Source organism: Echinops telfairi, unplaced genomic scaffold (assembly GCF_000313985.2).
Source record: "Echinops telfairi isolate 266 unplaced genomic scaffold, ASM31398v2 ScPeMD7_36;HRSCAF=134, whole genome shotgun sequence".
Taxonomy (NCBI): Eukaryota; Metazoa; Chordata; class Mammalia; order Afrosoricida; family Tenrecidae; genus Echinops; species Echinops telfairi.
Window position 1 is genome coordinate 1131171 of NW_022103934.1, and position 11009 is coordinate 1142179.

At 56.4% G+C, this 11009-nt stretch overlaps 1 protein-coding gene across 1 annotated transcript in view; it reads right to left on the reverse strand.

Moving 5' to 3' along the window:
- DNM2 (dynamin 2) overlaps positions 1-11009 on the reverse strand; it is an 80267-nt gene that overhangs the window by 62123 nt on the left and 7135 nt on the right. The window lies entirely within an intron of this gene.

An 11009-nucleotide genomic window follows, 5' to 3' on the forward strand; every position in this document is an offset into this window, starting at 1 on the left:
TAAAGCCACTCCACCCATGAGGAACCACGGAAGGTGACCCTCTCCCCGCGGGCAGAGGTGGCCGCCCCAACACTCAGCGCCGACGCTGGACGTGGTAGTTGCCTAAGCCGAGTGGAAGCTGCCCTAATGGGATCAGGAATGCGACAAAGGTGTCCATTCATCCTGCTTCCACCCAGCACTGGACTGGAAGTTCTAGGAAGCCATCGAAAGGATGAAGCCACCTCCATTCTCAGGTGGCAGGCTCTAGGAAGTTGAAGGAGTTGACAACAGCCACCCACTCCATCTCTTAACGCCCTCTTAAAACAATGCAGGCCTCCAAAGTGGTGATAAAGGACTTCAGAGAATGTAAGCTCTCATACGAAGCAAACCAAAGACCGGAATGGAGAAGACAATCCCATAAAGAACGAGACACGTAGAGCACATATCCAGCTACGGTGCAGGATCGCACGTGGAAAACTAGAGGCACAGATACACGAGACCCAGTTGTTGAAGGAAATGAACAACGTCGAGAAACGGAAAGTCAGCTGGAGCTCAAGGATCCGAAGACGTTGCGTTGTTACGATGGCGATCTTTAAGACAACCCTCATCGAAATTCCAGATGCCTCTCTTTGCGGCAGCAGACATGCTGAGATTCAAGTTCACGTGGAAACGCAAGGGCTCAGAGCGGCCAAAAAGAGTCTTTGAAAAGGAAGACATTTCAAAACTTCACAGAAAGCCGGAGTAAACAGCAGGGAGCGATAGAAATGAACCATGCGGGAGCAATGGGGTTAGGAGAGGAGAAGGAGGAGGAGGAGCAGAGGCAGGGCACACAGCGAGGTGCTGGGACCCCTGCTGCTCCGTTCCGGTTCAGGGGGCAACGACTGAGGTGAGACAGCATGTGCGTGAATTGCTCCATGTCCTTGGTCTGCTCTGTCATCCTTCACCCAATTCCTAAGAAAAGGCTTAAAGAGAAAAGGCATGTCTCCAGGGGCCAGACCTGAGCGCGTGAGGAACAACGGCCCGTGGATTTTTGAAAGGAAGCCAACTGGATGAGGAAGGAAGTCTCTCATCAGCGGGGCGAGGGCAATGCCGGCCCACAGGCAGAAATATCAGGCTGGGTCGGCACCCGAGCCCTAACGTCGGAGCTGAACAGTACAGCACTCGGATGAAGCCAAACCAGAAGCCAGATTCACTGCCACCAGGTCGGCGCTGGCTCATAGCACAGAGGAGAACTGCTCTGCACGTTTCCGGGACAATAACTCTCTACTGGAACATTCAGCCCCATCTTTCTCTTGTGGAGCGGCTGGTGGTTTTGAACTGCTGACCTTACGGTTGGCAACTGAATGCATAACCACTGTGCCACCAGAAGAAAACACAGGAATACATCTTTGGGGCCCTGCATGAGGCAAGGGTTTCTTAGCTAGGACTCCCTACTCCACCGCCCAAAGCATAATTCACTCAAGTCCCCTAAACGGAACTTCCATCACAATTGAAAACGGGTTTGCTTCTGAGGGAGCTATCCAGAAAATAAAAACTCACACAATTAGAGGGAAGCATCTGCAATTCACATACTCTTATCCCATAAAGAACTGGGAATTAAGGACCCCCTTTTTGCTTTGCTCTTAAGTTTTACAGACAGATAACCTCAGAGCTACTACCCACCAGGTGGTGGTGATGGGGGCACACCCGGGGCAAGGTCCACTGGGGGAGCACCTGCCTCCCAGGAGCCTCCAGAGTCGGGCAATAAACCAAGTAAACAGACCGTGGGTGACAGCTGTCCCCCAGGGAACAAAGTGATGGGGGACAATTCAGCAGGAGGCCTGGTGAAGAGACAAGCCGAGACATCGGGATACCTGACAGGAAGCACACTCTGGTGGGGCCAGGCCGTGCCTGGCCTGGTCGAGGTGCCGTGAGCCCAGGGTGGCTGGGGGCAGAGCAACTGATGGGGTGGGTGAAGGGAGGCGAGGGCAGGAAGGGGCGGGGCCACAGCGTGGCGCTCACTCCAGGCCTTGCGGGCTGTGGTGAGGACTTCGACTTCTACTGGAAGGGAGCTGGGAGCCATGGGGGGCTCTAAACAGAGGAGGGGCCTGTTACTAGAAGGGGTGGGTGGGGAAGAGGCAAAAGTGTAAAGGGAGAGGGAGGAGATGATCATGTACAGTCATAACCACCAAGAATATAGCTCTCTGCCTCCTGAGAGCCCTGGAGGCACCGTGGGTCACATGTTGAGCTGCTAACCAGCGGGTGGGCAGTTTGATACCACCAGGAGCAGCAGGCGGAGGCTGTACAGAATGACTGTCTCAGAAACACACAGCGCAGGCCTACCCGGTCCTATCGGGTTGCAATGAGTCAGAACTGACTTGACGACCAGGAATTCGGAGTCTGAATTTCTACCTGATGACACACAATGATTCATATGCACAGGAACGGAACAACTCAATTTTTTTTAAAAAAACCCTAAAACGGAAGACTAGCATGTCTTTGTCTGGCAGCAACAATAAAGACCCTGTAACGCTGGCACACAGACAGATGCACGGATCAAGGACAGGGATGAAAGGGCTGCACAAGCAAGGTCTACTGATTTCTGACCAACAGACACAAGGGCTCAACGGAGAAAGGACAGTTGAGACACATGTACTGGCAACGGGGGACACCCATACACAGGGAAAAAAATAAACCTCCATCTATACCCCTCACGTAACTGATCCAGAGGGGACCACGCTTCCAATCCCCACAAAAACCCGAGACTGGAAGCTTAGCCGGCATCACCCATCCTTGCCACAGCGGCAGGCAACTGATGTGCTTCACTCCTGGGTGGGGCAAAAGGCTAACAGAAAGCTGGATTCCGTTAAAGGGGAGTGGGGGTGGGGGGGTCGGCGGGAAAGGCCTGGCTCTCTACTTGTGACAAATCAGGGTCAGAACACACTTTTACTCCGACATGCATGGGGTCACCATGAATTGGAGCCCAATTGGCTTGGGGCTTGGGGCTTGGGGGTTTGTTTTGTGTGGATACCAGGTTCTCCAGGGAACATTGTTAAGTAGCCACCCCATTTTAGAGCCGAATATAAAATTGCAGGAACCTTTCTCTATTTCAGCGATTCTCTTTTTTTTCCCCCAGCGATTCTCAACCTGTGGGTTGCGACCCCTTTGGGGGTCAAGTGACCCTTTCACAGGGGTCGCCCGATTCATAACAGTAGCAACATTACAGTGAGGAAGGTAATTTTATGGTTGGGGGGGCGGGGTCACCACCACAGAAGGAACTGTATGAGGAAGGTGGAGAATGGCTGCTCTGTGTGCTTGGACAGCCCAGCAGAGGGCTGTGCACGGGCACAGCGGTTGCCGGGGGGAAGCAGGAGGGGGTTAGACACACGCGGGGCAGGAAGTGGGCTTCTCGGTACTGTTGTTTTCCTTTTCTTACTGTGGTCGGTGTGGACGTTTTGCCTATGCAAACAGTTATGCCAAAAAAGAGTCTTCTAGTGTTCCTACTTGGACACTTTTGACCGAGTTTCTATGTAGCCTTTGGTGACTCCGCTGTGCGCTACACACTACTGGGACTTTAGGCTCTGTTCCTTCAGGTACCTGGGGAACCACACTGAGTGAGTGATCTGGGCTTGACCACAAACCTGCCTGTAGCCCTGGGACTTAAGAGTGACACTCCCCAGGTGAGAAGCAGCAGCTAAGTGCTACCCCACCCAGGGTTCTAGAGCTGGCGGTCACTGGACTTTGGTTCGGACCTCTTGCTCTGAGGGGTCCCGGGTCTACCCTAGGCTATGTTACTGCCCTGCTTGCTTTATGATGACATGTATGAATCTGGTGGGCACGGTTATGCCTCTGCGAATGAATGTTATTCCAAGTTTTGTCCTATCACCAAGCCCCATTGATGTGTAAATAGTTACTGGAGAGCTTAATTCGTGCATTGAGGCTCATAATTTAAACCCAAAGAAGTCTTCCAGTCTTGCGGGCTTTCAAGGGAGAGGATGTGGCATGGAGGCAGACAGCCTGGTTCCAGGGGAAGAGCCAGGCAGGCAGCCCCTTCACCAAGAGAGCAGGTCCCCACCACCAGGGACGTGTGTCTTGCTGATGGTCTGAAATCGAGGAAGGTGTGCGCCAGGGCTACATCAGGCCACCCTACGCGGCCAATCTGCACGCCGAGCATCAGCAGAGCAGCTGGGCTCAATGAAGAATGTGGCACCGGAATTGGAGGAAGGCTTCTTTTTTTTTTCTTTTTTAACATTTTATTAGGGGCTCATACAACTGTTATCCCAATCCATACACACATCAATTGTGTAAAGCGCATTTGTACATCGTTTCTCAAAACATTTGGAGGAAGGCTTCTTAACAGCCCGGGACATACAGATGCCACAACCTTGGTTGCTGGAAGTGAGGAGGACTTGAAGCACTTGCTGATCGAGATCAAGGATTGCAGTCTGGATCACAACTCCACATAAGGAAGACCAAAATCCTGACACGGGGTCTGTGTCAGTCTGGGTGCTCTAGAGAAACCAATCCACAGAGACTCATGTCTAAGAGAGAGGTTTATGTAAAGGTTAAGTGCACATCAAGAAAACATCCCACCCAGTGCCGCCCAAGCCCACAAGTCCAACATGAACCCATTAACCCATATGTCCAACACCAATCCACAAAGTCCTCCTCCACCTCACAAAACAGACGCAATGACGCCAACTGCAGGAGGAAAGCCGAGTCAGTGAATGTGTAAACATCTCAGCATTGGCAAGGGTCTCCACACGGCTGCTCCAGCACCCAGGGCTGCATTGGGATAGGTCCGTGGGGCTTCTCAGGGATGTCTTGCAGGAAGTCAGCCTTGCCAGCTGAAGCAGGGCACTGCTAAGGCACCTGCACCCTGGTGCGACCATCACAGAGATCCGAGAACTCGAAAGGTGAGGCTCACCAAGCCATTTACACCCCCCCACACTTCAATTAACCCCATATGTGTTTATCAGCCAGGTTGGCACAATGAACTAACTACCTCAGGGACCAACAGGTGGCATCAGGATCCCTGGAGAAAAGATTGAAGCTGTCCAGGATTTCATCCTGCTTGGATCCATTCATCTCTGCTCACAAAAAGCAGCAGTCAGGGACGTCTCCAGAGGGCCATCAAGTGATTGGGTGGGAGTATGCCGAAGGAAGGCACTGGCCAATTTTCGAAGCAGCCCAAGGGTCTTGGAAGAGCACCCCCAACAGCTCTGTCTGAAGCCTCGCAGGCTGCCGAGACCAGGTGCATCCGAGACACTGGCACGGGGACTCAGAGGAGCGGGGCTGACTCTGGGGTGCCTTCTCCTTATCGGACCCCAGACTACAGACCCGTGGGCCCGAGCCACAAGGCTGGCTTCCTGTCCCAGGGAGGCAAAGGCCAACCAAGGGGCCATGTGACTGAGAGGCTGAGAGGCAGAGACAGAGAGCCCTGGCTGCTGGCGGAGGAAATCAATGGCTGCATCCTTAACTTGTGGTCCCCTACTGAGCTCCCTCGGTGAGCTCTGTGAGGCCACTGCAGGGACTGCTCGAATGCGGCACAGAGGAGCCGGCGTGGCGTGGGAGGGACGGTTGGTGTCACACTGGCTAAGGGAGGAGGAGCACTAGACGTGCCTGTCCCCTGCCGGGTGGCAACAAAAAAGCCAAAGGAGGTCGGATACATCCACCTCCATGCCACTGATTGCAATTGGTGCCTGACCTCAAAAAGGCCAACCATCAACTCACGAGCGAGCGATGCTGTGGAAATCAGAGGGCGGCGGGGCACCCGACAGGCCTGCCAACGGAAGCATCGGGACACCGCTTATGAAGCCAAGGTGCTGCTGTCACTATATGACCAAAGGGAACCCAAGGATTACAACAGCAAGGGCCAGCGGCTCACTGTGGCGAATGTGGTGCGGTCAGGCGAGAGGGGTCACAGCCCAAGCCCGTCAGTCAGGGCAGGGTATCTGGAAGTTCTCCCGACAATCTTTGCAATCCCCCCCCCCCTACATCTAAATACTCTTTCTTTCCCCCCAAATCTGCAAGTCCTCACAGAACAGAGTGTCTTACAGGCAGCCCTGGACGGTGGCTGAAGCACCTAATGAATATCATGAGCAGCGGTTAGCCTGGGCTGCTGGTTGCAAGGGCTGCGGTTCGAGCCACCAGCGGCTCCAACGGAAAAAGAGGCGGCTTTCTCCTTCCTTCAGGAGTTCACACAGAGGGTCTCAAAGGCAGTGGGGAAGTGGGGGGAGGGGGAGGCCAGGCTTAGGAGCAGGCGGCAGGAAGTGAGGCGTCATGCACGCTCTGCCCAGGGAGCACTGCTGGAACATCAAATCCTTGGCCACACATTTCCTTGACACAATTAAGACAAACGGCAAACTCCAGGCGAGATCCCTGGAGGCAGAGGCGGCCTACTGGCCAGATCTCAGCCTGCCCCCTCGGAGGGCTTGTGATGGGCTCATGGCGGCCGGCCTCGGAGGCAGGGAGGTCGGGACACCAGAGGCTGCGCTCCCACACACCGGGCAGCAGAGGTCCTCCGCGTTTGCAGACAGAGGGACTTTTTTTTAACCGTGGAGAGCACAGTCCGTAAGGAGGAAGAGGGAAGCCGCTGCGTCTCTGTCACCCAGCGAAGTGGCCTGTCCCCAACTCCTGGGCAGCCCAGGGCAGAGGCTGGGCTTCTAGTCAGCTGGCCGGCAGGCAGACCGACTGACTTCCGGCAGACCGACTTCCGCACTGACAACTTCCGCCTGGCCGAGGAGAACTGGGTGTTGCAAGAAGACACTCCAGCCCTAACCACACACAGGAAGCCTCGGAGCTGCTCGGAGTCTGGATGTGCGAGCGTCCCCAGGACCAGCTGTCTCTGGAAACACACAAGACAGAGGCCTGGCGCCCCGAACAGAACTGCCTGTCCTCTGGGGCTGGTCTTGGCTGTGCCAGGGTATATCACCCGGCAGGTGGGTGGGCGGGCCGGTGGCACCCCAGCTGGGGCTCTTCCTGCCTGCTTGGCTGATCAGTAGCCTGGCAGCCCCCAAAGATTCTTATCGCTGGGAAAGGGTGTCATGGGATGGAGTCCCTGGGGTGTCTCCTCTTCCTTCTGGGCATGGGAGGTCACTGGGCCACTCACTCACAGCCCGGGGGTCCGGCTGCCAGGTGGTTCGGGTGGAGCCAAGGGAAGTGTCCCATTACAGGCAGAGCGGAGGTCAACCGCTGGGAGTCGGGGCGGCCTGCACCTGGCATTGCAGGCATTTTCCTAGGGCACCAATGGCCTTGGTCATGCCTCTTCTCCTAGGAAGGCAAGCCAGTTCAGAGAGACCGCCCCCATCCCCGCCACCTGCTGCACCGGGGTCTGCTGCTACTATTTGTACCAACAGGCACCCACCTCGACCCTCCCCTCCTGCTCCTCTCCCCAGTGGTGCCCTCTCCCCTGCCCCTCAACACCCCCAACTGTGCACAGATCTGCACCCGACTCACTGCGCACTTCTGGTCCCTGGGCACCCATCAGGGCCACCCACTCCAGGGAGCAGCAGACCCACACATAACCAACACTGGGTGTCGGCCAGACAGCACCCTCCTACACAAGTCTCAGGAGACCAGGCTCAATTCCGGGGCACCTGTGGCTAGAAACGCCCTCGCTATCCATCGCCCAGAGGCTCTTCGGGGAAGGTCCCTTTGAACGGCGCAGCCATGAAAAGGCAGAGAAAGCCCCTAAAGACAGGGGGGCAGAGGTCACAAGCAGACCCCACGGCAAAAGCATGACTCACCGTCCCTTTCTGCTTCCCGCCCCCGACAGAAGATGCCTTCCCCGCATGCCCGCCTGCCAGAGCTCCTGTCACATGCCACCACCCCGAGGAGACAGGTCTCCCCCCACCACCACCATATATAGCCATTCAAACCCAGCCTCTGCCACTGGCACTGAGTGACCGAGCGAGCAGGCACGGCGCGTGAGGAAGGCCAGGGCTACACCTGGGTCAGGGACGCCACCCAGACCCTGGAGGACAGCAGCGGAGCGGCAGGGGTGGCGCCAGGTGCCCCAGTGGACACTGCAAGGGTCCCTTGAGGGTTTGGGTTGTCCCCCGACACCCCTCCTCGGGCCAGAAAAGCTGGACAGCGGAGAGCAGTGGAAGGTGGTCCCCGTGCCCCGGCAGGGGGAAAGAGGAGGAAGCCAGGGGCCCAGGGGCTGCTCCAGCTGCAGCCACCGAGATGGGCTACGCTCACTCTCTGCCTTAGGTCCATCTGCCGCGCCAAACCCCGGAGCCTTTGGCCAAGCTGCCCCACCTCCTACTGTCCTTCTGGTTCCTCATCAGGAAGCGGAGCCTCAGCATAGGACGCACCGCATGGGGTGCCAGGGCCCTAGCATCCATCGTGGCACGTCTCTGCAGAGTGGCCACACCCCCAAGCTCCGTCCTGTTCTGTGCCCCCAGACACCCACCAGGGACAGTCAGGATGCCCCAAACAGCCAGTGCAAGCCCACCAGCAGCAAAGAGCTGCTACACAGAATGATTCCCACTGTGGGCAAGACGCACCCGAAAGAAACGAGGCCCCGAACTAAACAACCCCCACCCACTGCCACCGGGGTGGCGTCCAACTTGCCTCGCTATGGCCATCAAGTCATTCCCGATCTGCCCTGTGGTTTTCCGAGACCGCAAGTCTTTGTGCTGCGGGTAGAAAGCCTCTTCTTCCCCGCAAGGAGCCGGTTGGGGGTTCCCATGCAGCTCACCAAGACTCCTTGTTCCAAGTGACAGCCCCTCTGTGGGTTGAGTAGAGGCTGTGAACCTTTACAGGAGCAGGGAGCTCCAGCTCTCTCCCTCGGGGTGGCTGGTAAGTTCCAACCACCGACTCTCTGAGTAGCAGCCCAGTGCTTAACGTGCTGCACCACCAAGGGTCCACACCCATAGCAGTGCTATAGACTTTCTATAGGTGTGCGCACAGACAGAGGAGCTAACCAAAGCTGGTGGAAAATGGAACTGGAAGATGACACACGTTTCCCAAGCGCTTGTGGAGACCCCGGGTGAGTGCACACTCAGGAGAAGGATCTGTCAGGACACGCTCCCAGCTGTCAATGGCGTTCCCACCTAGAGGCGGGAAGAAGGTCTGAGCGGTATGGCCTTTGACCTCCCTTCTACAGAACCCCATCTCCACGCTCAATCTATGGGAAATTCAGGAGGAGGAGGCGGCTGGTGGGCAGTTTCTTGACCCTTCACACCCTCAAGGGTCCCTGTCTCAGCATCACACCTACACCTGCCACTCCCTCTGCCGGGGACTCTTTCCTTCCCACCCTCCCCCACCCCAGTCTTCCCAGGGTGGGCTCTCCACAGGATGCAACCTCAACTGTCCCAGGTAAAGCAAACCTCCCCCTAACTACCACCCTGTCAATCCCTCACTCCCTGGACTTTTCCATCTCTAGAATGTTCGCCTGCTCTCTGTCCATCTCGGTCTCCCTACTGGGTGCCCTGCACCAGTGCAATCCACAACTATCCATCTCAAAGGACCCCCCCAAAAGCCATACCCGCTCCACCCGAGACCCTGGAGGCCACTGCACAAGCCCCCTAGGGGAGCTCTACTGGTGCACCACCCTGGGTCCCCAGGCTCTGAAGGAGACAGGCGGGGCCATCTCCAGCTCCTGCACCAGGGTGACTGAGTGGCTTCAGGCCAGTCCCTGGGGCTGCAGGGGTTTTGCACATTCTCCCCACACAGGGCCCCCTGACGTGTCATCCACACCCAGTAGCAGGTGACTCTGCTCCCGCTGAGGATGACAGTCCCAGCCCCAGCAGGACGCCAGGAACCCCAAATCGCGCCCAGAGGCAGGCGTTGCTGCTCCAGTGCCATCTCGCTGGGCCGTTGGCTTCTTCGCCCAGCTTCAAGTTAGATTGCAGCTAATGCCCTATAAATATCTCATTATTGGGCTGCTGGTTTTTGGGTTTTTTTCCAGGGCTTCCACACAATACAGGCTTAATTACAGTATGCAGTTGGCAACCACAGTAAATTAAGGGTTAGCTGATGTTCCCGTCTTTTTCAGCCATTCAGGGGCCTGTAATTTCATCATTTGCATTCAAATCAGGCAAAAGAGCCCTGGCAGATGCAGCCCTGAGCCAGAGGCAGGCGCTAGGCAGGGAACAGGACCCCATTCGGTGACCGGCCCCTTTCTCCTCGCCACCTTTGAAAAATCAAGGTCTGGCGGGTGCTGTCCAGCAGGCGGTCCCTCACTCCTTAATGGCCTTTCACCCAAGGCCCCGAGGGAGGGTTATTGCTGGACAAGTAACTCTGAGCCGCACCTGAGCAGCCCCTAGCTGAGTTTTGGAAAAGTGGGTTCTTTGGGTTTATGCACAATCCCAACCCTGGATCCTGTGATGAGGCCGCGTCTGTGGAGTCAGGGCTGCGCATCTCCCCGGGCTTGTCTCCATGCAGCTATAGGTGACAAGGCAACTAACAAAACCCTGACCGCCTCGGCCATGTGTGGCTAAGTGCCTCCAGGAACAGCCGCCGGCTTTGCCGTGAAACCAGAGGAACTGGGTGGTGCCCCTCGCTCATTCCAGAACATTCTGATGGCAAGGGAAGAAGCTGCAGAACCTAGTAGAGTCCGATTTGGGGCCACCCTCTGGGCCAGGGAGGCTTAGCTAAACCTCCGAGATCACCTTTTACCCTTAAGCCAAACTATCTCCGGAAGTCATCCTGAAACCACCCAACTAAGGATTTAGCTTAATGGTTAAGACCAGGTAATTCTCTCCAGCACCTCTCTGGGACCGAGTGGAGAACAGCCCATGGCAAGATCAGATAGGGCTGGGAGGCCGAGGTGAGGATAAGAGAGGAACAGCCCAGGCAAGGCGTAGGAGGATGGCTGTACAGCTTGAAGGATGGAATCAGAGTCGTGTGTGTGTGTGTGTGTGTTGTGTGTGTGTGTGTGTGTGTGTGTGTGTGTAGGCACATGTATGCAAGCATGACCCCCCACACACCTCTCCTCAATGCCTGGGGGAGCAAGAGTGGCTCAAGGGCTGGTGGTGGTTAGGAGCAGCTGGACTTACCTGGGAGCCAGGGGAGGGGAGCAGGGGCCTCCAGAGGCAGGAATT